The 13,552-nt window shown below is 32.8% G+C and overlaps 1 pseudogene; it reads right to left on the bottom strand.

Moving 5' to 3' along the window:
• On the bottom strand, positions 6,808-7,745 carry OR4K57P (olfactory receptor family 4 subfamily K member 57, pseudogene; annotated as a pseudogene).

Below are 13,552 nucleotides of genomic sequence, written 5' to 3'. Positions count from 1 at the left end.
GTATCTCAGGAGTTTACCATCTAGAGATTAATTATCAATCAAAAATTAGCAATGAGACATGTAAGAAAATATTTAATTTAGCACATGATTTGTGAAAAATGTTGTAAGATTTTTTAAAATCGGCAACCAATTCCAAGTGTCACTTTTAAGACACAGCTTCAAGCTTGTTTGTTTTTATCTTCAAACCATTTTAAAAAGTAAAAATTAAAAAAAAAAGTACTCATGGTCAGTAAATAAAAAGGACAAGGCATAAAGACTGAAGATTTATAAGAAGAAAAGAATTGATAACAGTGAGTAGAAACAGTGGTGTATTTGGAAAAGTGACTGAATTAAGTTTTAAAGATGCTTAGGAAATGTTTGTTTTCCAATGACCTGTAAATCTATCCTTGTTTTCAGCTCTGCTCGGTCTCTTGTCGAAACATCTTATCACTGTTATCCAACCTTAATTATCTCAATTGTTATCTTACCTCCGATATTTTTAAGAAATAGTCAGTGTCTACAAACTAGGGGAAATAAAAGTGAAAAGTGATGTAGTTCCTGTAGGTCAACCTCCAGGAGTGTACAGAGTGGATGCTAAATGGTGTACTGTGGGCCGGGAGGGGCATGCAGAGGACAGTCTCCACACCATGCCTTCTCTAACGATCGTGTTACATGACTATCATGAGAGTGACCAGAAATATTGCTGTTGAGACTTTTGTGACAGAAATTGCAATAACTGCATGCACTTTGGGGAAGTGACATGGCTTGATAACTGTTTGTTAGAAAATAATGAATATGCCAGCTATAATTTGGGAACCAATACCCTTGACTTTTATTTCCCACAATAAAGTAAAAACAGAAAAACTTGCAAATGAAATTAATTTAGTTAAACATAATTGATTAAGAAAGATTTATTTTGGCCTTTTATTTCAGAGGGAAAGCTGGAATTTACTGTGTTGATGACTTTTCCTGCATTTCTGTCTCTTATTCCTCTCTTTCATTTTTAAGCAAGCTTTCTCAAAATATTTATTTGGACACGACTGAAGCGACTTAGCAGCAGCAGCACTTAGTATACCTGCTTCTATATTATGAAGGTAAAAAGACTATACAAATGAAAAGAAATAAGTTATCATATAGGTTAGACAAAAATCCTATCAATGAAGAAAATTGTCTTCCTCTTAAATAATTGCACATTTTGTTTTAGTTACCTTTAATCAATTTATGATGCACTTTGCAGGAATTTGAAGACAAAATCACAGTATATTAGAGTTAGGATGGAATTTTGTAATTATTTATTCTCTTTAGTAAATGAAAAATCAAGACCCCCGTAATTAATTAAATTTTCCCAAGTCTTAGAGGTAGGACCACCCGGACTAAATATAGTGATTATTAGGTGAGATGGTGTATGTATAAGCTCATGGCTGGACACAGAATGGGCACAGAGAGGGCATGTGTTGAATCTGAGTTACTCATATAAATCCTATATAATCCTGAGACTTTTCCATATAAATCTCTATTAGGAAAGGAAGGAGTCAAGACTTGTTTTAGTAAATTGTTGAAAATAAATATTTCTACTCTTGCTCATGTGTATATAAGACATAAATTACTTAATATAACAAAAAAGAAGGGGATAGCAGAGGATGAGATGGTTAAATAGCATCACCAAATCAACGGACATGAATCTGAGCAAATTTCAGGAGACAGTGAAGGACACGGGAGACCTGTGTGCTGTGTGCGACAGGGTCACAAAAGTCAGACACAACTTAGCAGCTGAACAAAAAACACTACAAGCAAAACTAACTCAAATATTTTCTCCATGTTCATTATAGACATTTAAATAAACTAAGCATAATTTCTACCTTGACTAATTTCACCTTTTTCTAAAACTATACGTATGTATCTTAAAATACAGATGAAACTGAAAATATGCTTAATAATAGAAGCTGGACACAAAAGACTATATGCTTTGTAACTTCATTTATATTAACTGTCTAGAAAAAGCAAATCTATGAAAAAAGAATGCATATTAGTGGCCCTTCAGCTTGGGATCGATTGGAGATGGGCGTGAGTTTTCTTTTTGCAGTGGTGAAAATGATTTAAAATAAGATTGTGTAAAATAAGATTGTGGTGATCCTTGCACAGCTATGTGAATAGAATAATAATCATTAAAATGTGTATTAAATGGGTGATTTTATATTAGGTGATTACATTTAATAAAACTGTTGTGCATTTTTGCTTTTATTATTAAATTAAAATTATCTTTAATATTTTAATTTAGTGTTTTTAAATAGGGAGTACTGTCCAGCTGCTTGTCCTCAAATATATTTTACCAGGAGACAATTATTGTCACACTGCAATCTCATACAATCTAGCTTTAAACTTTTCTTAAAGTCTCCTATTTAAATTTATTGTTTTGAATGACATCTGTTTGCTTGCTCTTCTTGCTCTTCTCTATTTTGTTAAATAGTTTTCTTGATTATTATTACTATTTTGAACACTCATAATGAGATTCCTGAAGTATTCACTTTTTCCTTTATTCTCCTGAAGATGAACATTCTGTAAGGGCTTATTTGTCTTTATTCTTTAAAATGCCCTATGTATATATGGAATAACCATAAGTTTCAAACGGTGATTTTCTAAATATCTAGTTCTAAATACCTAAATATCTAGTTCATTAATTCTCCCTTGCCAGCTTCTTTTCCAACTGTAATTATGATATTCTTATTTATATATCCTGGGTATACCTGAAATTTATTAAAAGAAATCTATTCCTATACTGCAAAAAATAATATGAGTTTCTAGCTTTTCCACTATTTTCAGTGATAGCATGAATTATCTGGATGCTCAGGAATTTATGTTTCTTACTTTTATTCATCATTCTTAATCACTTACCATATACCACCAAATTTATTTGCAATATCATTTTGAGAGCATATACCTTTTAAATTTTCATGGAAATTGTTGATTATAGTCCATTGTAAAATAAGTATATAATTCCATGTCTTGAAAACTGTAGTATTTTCCTTCCAGTCAACACAGAATTAATTAAAATGCCATCTTCAGTGTACTAAATTTGTAATGAATTAACCCTCTATAATGTTTTCACTTACTTGCTGTAAAGGCGCATTATGAGAAACATATGTGTTCAAGACGTTATTCGAAATTAGAAATCTAATTTTCACTCTCTGTGATGCCCTTCATGTGGTTCTGGATACTGTTTTCTGCATCTTTTATAAAGATGTGAACCACTTTGGAGGCAGATTTTTTTGGAGCCCTGGGAATCCAAATTTCAGTGGGAGTAGTTAAAACGTTGGGGCTGCTGTGATAGCATGATCAAGAGAGATGTTCACTCTTAATTTCTGGTCCTGTAATATGCTTTGCTTTCCTTGAGCATTGGAATGATTAAAATAGTCATGAGAGTATTGGGTTTTTGTGATATAATAAGTGCAGACAGCTTTGATTTAATGGACGCTTCCTTTTCCTCACATTATTCCCAAGCTACAGTCTTAGCTTCCTTCTAACAATTTTGTGGTATTATTTCAGATAAATAATCTCTAGACTTTTCTGACCATTACATCTTTAATAGAAAAATTGATCTATACATGTTACATGCTTACTCCTAAAAGTGCATATTATGTGCACATTAATATATTTAGGAAATAGAAAATTGTAAAGATATACTAAGAATAATTCAAATTAAATTACTTCAAACATCATATTATACTTAATGTTACAGCTAATTGTTTTATGGTCATTAAAATACTAATATTTTTTAAAATTTATTTACCTTGCTATGAGAGTTTCAGAGAATATATGGCAAAATATGTTTTCATTGTCATTGCCCTTTTTACTGTAAAATCTTACAGTAAATTATTCTTTTAAAAGAGTTTGCTTTTACAGTTATCATATTGATCATCCTAATGTACTTTGCATAGCAGGCTTCACAGTCCATTTCAATAACTTGCCAACAATGTCGTGAGTAACTTTCAAATTGGTTGACATATCTGTATCTTATCTGCAAGTTCTTATTTAATTCCAGTCAAATTCACTATTCAACCAAGGGCTTACTGTAGATTTTTGTAATAGACTAGCTTTTATTATGAGTCAGTACTATTGATGAGAATTTGTATGTACAAGTGTTAAAATCTTTCAACTCTTATATAAGGCAAAACTCCTCCGAAGACATAATTTATTCTATCACTTAATTTGCAGATAATTAGAAATAGATTCTGTGTGCTTTTCAATAGCATTTGCTGATAAGGAATATATTTTATTTATTGTCATACTGCTCATCTTAGTCATTTTTATAGAATGGCAGAAAATACAAGTAATTTCTCTGTGGAATATGGCTTTTGTTCTTTTGGTATTAGTAAGAAATGGAAACACTTTTTACTACATTTAGTTAAAATTTAAAGCCTTCCATTGGTTATCATTGACTATTAATATTGCAAATAAAATTGCAGAGGTTTATTTTATGTTTTATATATTTAGCTTTTAGTGTTTTACTAATTTTGATGACTAGCTAATTTATCAAGGTACAAATATATATTGTCACATTCATTGTTAATAAAGATGGGAGTAAATCCGTGTTGTGAAATAATTTTTCTTAACTTTAAATATTTTGGCCAGTTTACTGTCAGTTCTGTATTCCATTGTTCTTTTATTAATACTTTGTGATTTAGCTAAGAAAAAGTTCATATTGTGGGTATAATTATCAGTTCTGTCATTTTATAATCATTTACATGAATTTTAAAAACAAGAATGATCTTCAATCCAAGGTTTATTCACAGAAACATTTTTAAAGCCCTAATGAAGTTGTGGAGGATGAATTGAGCTAAAATAAGATAATATAATCTTTAAGTATTCCCTCTCCTTCTTTACTTTAGCACACCTAAGCTATTATACAGAGAGATAGCTATTTGTTGAATAACAATTTATTCAAAGCAAATGACCTTGAAGAGAACTGCTTTTGATCCCCCTCTGTCTTTGGTTAACTCACATTTTCTCCAGAAACTTTAAATGTCATATGTCATGACCAGGCAACACACAGATTAATTGAGTACCTAAAATAATCTGTGTAGTAAATAATAACAAAACTTACTTATCATTTAATATTAAAAGACATAAATAGATATTCTCATTTTTTGTACCTAATTTAATGATAACAGTTAGCTTAAAATGCATGTACCCTGCTTAAAACAATGGGTTTGAATAACTTTTTAAAATAACTGGGACTACCCAGAGGGATGGTATGGGGAGGGAGGAGGGAAGAGGGTTCAAGATGGGGAACACATGTAAACCTGTGGCAGATTCATTTCAATATATGGCAAAACCAATACAATATTGTAAAGTTAAAAAATAAAATAAAAATAAAATAAAATAAAATAACTGCTTAATTCAAGCTTCTCTTTTGTTTCAACTATGAATTCTGACCCAATAAAATATTCCTCCAGATTCCTCATTACTTATATAATATCCTTTATTCTTGATTAAATATGCACCCTAAGTTACTGGTCAGGGTAAAATTCTGTGATTCTCGATACATGCCTTCTCTCTTCTCAAATGTTTAATACTCTCAATCTATCTTTATTTAAACTACCAAGGAACAACAGTTGTCTTAGCCTAAAGATTTATACAAATCAAGACATTCACCCTCTTTTCTCCAAATGGAAAGACAAAATTCTGTAGGTTACTATGTTCATCTCAGTGAGGTATTGGTATTTTCTCTAATTTAGTCATAATCCCACATGAATATCCCATATCTTAGAGACAAAATTCTAAAGTTAACCTCCAACAACTCCTTGATAATGAACAACAACAAAAAATTGAAATCTGTCAACAAATACTATACATACACAATGACCATAAATATTTTGGAAGAAAACAGTCTTAGTTTCTATAATCATCTTTCTACTAATGTTAAACTATTATAACATTTATTTATGGCTATCTTCTTTTACTACTAATCACATTCTTCTTTTGTCTTCATCCAAGATCTCCATTGGTGGAGTGAATCAAATTCTAATTTGTATTAGGTTGTGTAATTTTCATACCTTTACTACTTGATATGCAAATACTGTGAGGCACCACAGAGAATCACATGAGTTTCAAACATGATTTTTCCTACCCTGCTGTGTACCAGTAGTATTAGTACACCTTGCTCAATGGGTCAACCTTCTTAGTTGTTTTAATAAACTTTTTTCATTGAATTAGAGGCATAAGGAAACAGAAATTGTTGGTTTCTTTTTACTTTCAGATCAAAGGAAAATCATTTTAACCTTTTGTTGGGAAGATTTAATTACTGGGAACTATGACATGTAAAGGAGAGGACAGGAAACAAAAATCTATGAATACTAATTAAAATTTAGATAAAAATATTTTTAGTTATAAAAGCATGGATTTTGTAGTTACTTGTCGGATCTGATTCTAGGTCTAGTACTTAACTGTGACAAGTTTGTTAAATTTTATAATGTGCAGTTTTCTGGTGATAAATATAAATAATATTCTCTATCTTCATTGTGTGAGGTTAAGAGTAAATGCATGCAAAGTGCCTTAGACATGGTTAGAACTCAACCAACATAATTTTAAAATCTAAGAATTTATAGAAAAATTTAAAATTACAACATAAATGGATGAAAATATGTTGGAATGATTTGCGCTTGGATGTACAATTCAGAATGCTTTGTTGCATGTATCCTTGTGTAGGAAGAAGTAATAATTTCCCAAAATATGACTTATGTTCAGTGTAAAATCTTATATCTGTGTCCCTGGATGATGATTACAATGACAACAACAATGATGATGCCTTTGATGATTGTAATATTTAAGTTAAAAGGCTGATCTGGAACTCACATTCTTGGTCTTTATTTTTATTATTGCTTTCTTCATGTCTTTATTCCTAAATGAGTAAATGATTGGATTTAAAAAGGGAGTGAAAATTGTATAAAACACAGAGAAGATCTTATCTATGAAAACATGGCTGAATGGCCATATATAGATAAAGAGGCAAGGTCCAAAGAATAATACCACCACGGTGATGTGGGCTGAAAGAGTGGACATGGCCTTGGAATATCCACTGGAGGAGTGATGATGGACTGTTATCAGGATGATGCTATAGGAAATGAACAGAAATATGAAACAGAACAAAGAAGCAGTCCACTAAATGCGATGACTAATAGGTCTAAGACATAGGTGTCAGTGCAGGCCAGTTTGATCACCTGAGGCAGGTCACAAAAAAAACTATCCACAACATTGGGACCACAGAATGGTAAAGTCACTATAAAAACTATTTGGCTAACAGAATGCACAAACCCAGTAGTCCAGGAGAAAAGTGCAAGTCTGATGCAAATACGGTGGCTCATAATGTTTTTGTAATGAAGGGGTTTGCATATGGCAATTAATCTATCAATTGCAATGGCTACAAGCAACATCATCTCACTTCCACCTAAAAGGTGAAGGAAAAAAATCTGGGCCATGCATCCTTCATAAGAAATGGCCTTATTTTCACTAATTAAGTCACCAATCATTTTAGGAGTAGCAAAGGAAGCCAGAGATATATCAATAAAGGACAGGTTGACCAGTAGGAAGTACATTGGAGACTGTAATTGAGGGTCCAATTTCACTACCAAGATAATAATGAGGTTACTTAATAAAATGGCTATGTAAATAATGGAAAAAAAGAAGAAAAAGAAAATCTGTAACTCATGAGACTCAGTGAGTCCCAGCAAAATAAATTCAGCCACTACAGAGTGATTTTGTTTTTCCATTTGTTTGGCTGTTGGCAAATGTTACCTAAAACAAAATCAAAATAGAAAGTCTGTTAGTTGAATTTGAAAGATAAGTGCATAGTCACTTAACTTTTTTTCTTAAAATTCACTGAAATGCTTAAAAAGGATACAAAAGAATTAACACTAAATCCGGTTTTTTTTGAAAGAGATAGACACAATTTCTTAACAAAAATTATGAGGAATATCTGCCATAAACCCAAGATGTTTGAAGAAAATTGAAACTATCAATATGTAACTCATATTTGGGCTTAACAAAAGTGATTATCTCAGCTGGTGAGAGAATATGCAAGCTCCTTGCCATTTTTTTTAGATTTTGAGAAATGGATTTATTCATCCTCCATAGATGAAAAAACAAGGTCTACCATCTTGAACTCTAATAATAGTAAGGGTCATGTAAGTGAATGACTTCCCTGGTGGCTCAGACGGTAAAGCGCCTGTCTACAATATGGGAAACCCAGGTTTGATCCCTGGGTTGGGAAGATCCCCTGGAGAAGGAAATGTCAATCCACTCCAGTACTATTGCCTGGAAAATCCCAAGGACAGAGGAGCCTGGTAGGCTACAGTCCATGGGGTGGCAAAGAGTTGGACACGACTGAGGGACTTCACTTTCTTTCTTTCACTTTCAAGTGAAAGAAAGGCCAAATGGTCTTCTAATTATAAGCAGGACTAAGAGAAATGAAACTGGGTAACTGGAGCATAGAGCATTAACAATCTAGAAGTCATTCTGTAGTTGCTGCTGAAAGTCAGGTGAACAGAGAGATAATAAACATTATCAGTCTTTGAGACAAATGGATCTATGGTTGACAAATTGAGATAGCTTCCCATCTTATTTTTTTCTGAGATGGAAGAAGTGTCCAAATATTTGAGTCTTCTCCCACAGGCTCTGATTTCCTCTGGGCCTATGAATTTAGTAGATTGGGAAGTTCAGTGCAGAGACAGTCTAAATGGATGCTTGCTGCTGGCTTATAGATCCCTGATAAACAAAAGGAAATCTGTTTATCAGGGAACACATCCATATTACTCTGGATGTATAAAGCAAACATTTGTGGAATGACATGCATTTACACATGAATAATGCTAGCCAGAATTTTTTAAACAAAATAATGAGGAAGATATACCAGGTATCTAAGAAGAGATAGTAACACAATGCATTGCTTTTAAGATATCTGGAAAAAAAAAAAAAAAAACCACACAGAAGAGTTTCTAGCCGAGCAAAGAAAAATATTTTTAAATATTTTAAGAATCCAGAAAAGTAAAAAATACTATAATAAAGATTTTCATCCTGTTTTCAGAATTAACAAGTATGTGCATTTTTATCATTTTGCTTCAAACATTTTAAATAAAATAAAAAATACTGGCAGAGGTAAAGTTCACTTATCATCTTACTAGTTTGTGTATGATATGAAAATGAATAAGTGATATCCTGTCATAACAACATTCTGCAAATGATTTTATTTTTACTGACAAACTGATATTCTAAGATTGTACAATATACTTGTACATATCTATTTACATGTGAAAAACTTTTTCAAGATTACATTACCAGAAGCACAATTACTAGTCATTTTCAACTAATCAAATAATGCAAAATTCTCAATAAAGATTTATATAAATACTACTTTGCACAAATATTGGTATTTTTTTAGCTCTCATTCTGACCACCTGATTTTATTGTAGGAATGCAAAAATGGTTCAATACTAGAAAGTCACTTTATATAATTAACAAAATTAAAAAGTTAGGCAAGGAACAATTTACAAGTAATGACAAAATAAGCATCTAATAAATATTAGATTCATGAATTGTAAAATATGCCATTTGTCTTTAAGTTCATATATATATTCATGTACTCCCAATCTGAATTCAAGTAGGAGTTTTTGGAAAATTGACACGTTAATTCTAAAAGGTATATTGATTTACAAAAGATCAAGATGAGCCAAGGCTGTTTTGAAGAATAAAGCTAGAAGATTTATACTGCCAAGACCTACTTATAAAGCCATATAAGACAGTTTAATTTTGGCTCAAGGATACAAGAATAAACCAAACAAATCACAGAAGAAATCAAAAAAGAAATCAAAATTTGCATAGAAATGAATGAAAATGAAAACACAACAACCCAAAACCTGTGGGGCACAGTAAAAGCAGTCCTAAGGAGAAAGTTCATAGCAATACAGGGATACCTCAAGAAACAAGAAAAAAGTCAAATAAATAACCTAACTCTACACCTAAAGCAACTAGAAAAGGAAGAAATGAAGAACCCCAGGGCTAGTAGAAGGAAAGAAATCTTAAAAATTAGAGCAGAAATAAATGCAAAAGAAACAAAAGAGACCATAGCAAAAATCGACAAAGCCAAAAGCTGGTTCTTTGAAAGGATAAATAAAATTGACAAACCATTAGCCAGACTCATCAAGAAACAAAGGGAGAAAAATCAAATCAATAAAATTAGAAATGAAAATGGAGAGATCACAACAGACAACACAGAAATACAAAGGGTCATAAGAGACTACTATCAACAATTATATGCCAATAAAATGGATAACGTGGAAGAAATGGACAAATTTTTAGAAAAGTACAACTTTCTAAAACTCGACCAGGAAGAAATAGAAAATCTTAACGGACCCATCACAAGCACGGAAATTGAAACTGTAATCAAAAACCTTCCAGCAAACAAAAGCCCAGGTCCAGATGGCTTCACAGCTGAATTCTACCAAAAATTTAGAGAAGAGCTAACACCTATCCTGCTCAAACTCTTCCAGAAAATTGCAGAGGAAGGTAAACTTCCAAACTCATTCTATGAGGCCACCATCACCCTAATACCAAAACCTGACAAAGATGCCACCAAAAAAGAAAACTACAGGCCAATATCACTGATGAACATAGATGCAAAAATCCTTAACAAAATTCTAGCAATCAGAATCCAACAACACATTAAAAAGATCATACACCATGACCAAGTGGGCTTTATCCCAGGGATGCAAGGATTCTTCAATATCCGCAAATCAATCAATGTAATACACCGCATTAACAAATTGAAAAACAAAAACCATATGATTATCTCAATAGAAGCAGAGAAAGCCTTTGACAAAATTCAACATCCATTTATGATAAAAACTCTCCAGAAAGCAGGAATAGAAGGAACATACCTCAACATAATAAAAGCTATATATGACAAACCCACAGCAAACATTATCCTCAATGGTGAAAAATTGAAAGCATTTCCTCTAAAGTCAGGAACAAGACAAGGGTGCCCACTTTCACCATTACTATTCAACATAGTTTTGGCCACAGCAATCAGAGCAGAAAAAGAAATAAAAGGAATCCAAATTGGAAAAGAAGTAAAACTCTCACTATTTGCAGATGACATGATCCTCTACATAGAAAACCCTAAAGACTCCACCAGAAAATTACTAGAACTAATCAATGACTACAGTAAAGTTGCAGGATATAAAATCAACACACAGAAATCCCTTGCATTCCTATACACTAATAATGAGAAAACAGAAAGAGAAATTAAGGAAACAATTCCATTCACCATTGCAACGGAAAGAAGAAAATACTAAGGAATATATCTACCTAAAGAAACAAATGACCTAGTTTTATAGAAAACTATAGTTTTATAGAAACTATAAAACACTGGTGAAAGAAATCAAAGAGGACACTAATAGATGGAGAAATATACCATGTTCATGGATTGGGAGAATCAATAGAGTGAAAATGAGTATACTACCCAAAGCAATTTATAGATTCAATGCAATCCGTATCAAGCTACCAACAGTATTCTTCACAGAGCTAGAACAAATAATTTCACAATTTGTATGGAAATACAAAAAACCTCGAATAGCCAAAGCAATCTTGAGAAAGAAGAATGGAACTGGAGGAATCAACCTACCTGACTTCAGGCTCTACTACAAAGCCACAGTTATCAAGACAGTATGGTACTGGCACAAAGACAGAAATATAGATCAATGGAACAAAATAGAAAGCCCAGAGATAAATCCACACACATATGGACACCTTATCTTTGACAAAGGAGGCAAGAATATACAATGGATTAAAGACAATCTCTTTAACAAGTGGTGCTGGGATAGCTGGTCAACCACTTGTAAAAGAATGAAACTAGAACACTTTCTAACACCATACACAAAAATAAACTCAAAATGGATTAAATATCTCAACCTAAGACCAGAAACTATAAAACTCCTAGAGGAGAACATAGGCAAAACACTCTCTGACATACATCACAGCAGGATCCTCTATGACCCACCTCCCAGAATATTGGAAATAAAAACAAAAATAAACAAATGGGACCTAATTAACCTTAAAAGCTTCTGCACATCAAAGGAAACTATTAGAAAGGTGAAAAGACAGCCTTCAAAATGGGAGAAAATAATAGCAAATGAAGCAACTGACAAACAACTAATCTCAAAAATATACAAGCAACTCCTACAGTTCAACCCCAGAAAAATAAATGACCCAATCAAAAAAATGGGCCAAAGAACTAAATAGACATTTCTCCAAAGAAGACATACAGAGGGCTAACAAACACATGAAAAGATGCTCAACATCACTCATTATCAGAGAAATGCAAATCAAAACCACAATGAGGTACCATTCCACGCCAGTCAGAATGGCTGCGATCCAAAAGTCTACAAGTAATAAATGCTGGAGAGGGTGTGGAGAAAGGGGAACTCTCTTACACTGTTGGTGGGGATGCAAACTAGTACAGCCACTATGGAGAACAGTGTGGAGATTCCTTAAAAAACTGGAAATAGAACTGCCTTATGATCCAGCAATCCCACTGCTGGGCATACACACTCAGGAAACCAGAAGGGAAAGAGATTCGTGTACTCCAGTTTTCATCACAGCACTGTTTATAATAGCCAAGACATGGAAGCAACCTAGATGTCCATCAGCAGATGAATGGATAAGAAAGCAGTGGTACATATACACAATGGAGTATTACTCAGCCATTTAAAAAGAATACATTTGAATCAGTTCTAATGAGGTGGATGAAACTGGAGCCTATTATACAGAGTGAAGTAAGCCAGAAAGAAAAATACCAATACAGTATACTAACGCATATATATGGAATTTAGAAAGATGGTAACGATAACCCTGTATACGAGACAGCAAAAGAGACACTGATGTATAGAACAGGCTTATGGACTCTGTGGGAGAGGGAGAGGGTGGGAAGATTTGGGAGAATGGCATTGAAACATGTGAAATGTCATGTATGAAACGAGTTGCCAGTCCAGGTTCGATGCACGATACTGGATGCTTGGGGCTAGTGCACTGGGATGACCCAGAGGGATGGTATGGGGAGGGAGGAGGGAGGAGGGTTCAGGATGGGGAACACATGTATACCTGTGGTGGATTCATTTTGATATTTGGCAAAACTAATACAATTTTGTAAAGTTTAAAAATAAAATAAAATTGTAGCTGGAAAAAATAAAAAAATAAAAATAAATAAATTTGTGTTGCTTTAAAAAAAAAAAAAGAAACCAATGAAATATCAGAAATGACAGCGACCTATAACATAGTAAAGCACATTTGTGGAGAAACAAACATAACTCTTTACTGATGAGCCAGTATGTAATAAGTAGCTGGTGCTGGTGGCTCTGTTTTGGGAAAGAGGACCTTTCTAATGCCAGAATTCCACATTATCAATAAATGCCAGTAGTTGGCTTAATCATATTCCTTCTAAAAATTTGGCTTCAAAATTAATATTGCTTAACTTTAAAGATTTGATATTTTAACATTTTCTTCCAGTTTGTTCTCAGGTTTGCCT

This window comes from Bos taurus, chromosome 10 (assembly GCF_002263795.3).
Source record: "Bos taurus isolate L1 Dominette 01449 registration number 42190680 breed Hereford chromosome 10, ARS-UCD2.0, whole genome shotgun sequence".
Classification (NCBI taxonomy): Eukaryota; Metazoa; Chordata; class Mammalia; order Artiodactyla; family Bovidae; genus Bos; species Bos taurus.
The sequence above is the reverse complement of the archived record's forward strand: the minus strand, read 5'-3'. Positions and strand labels throughout refer to the sequence as shown.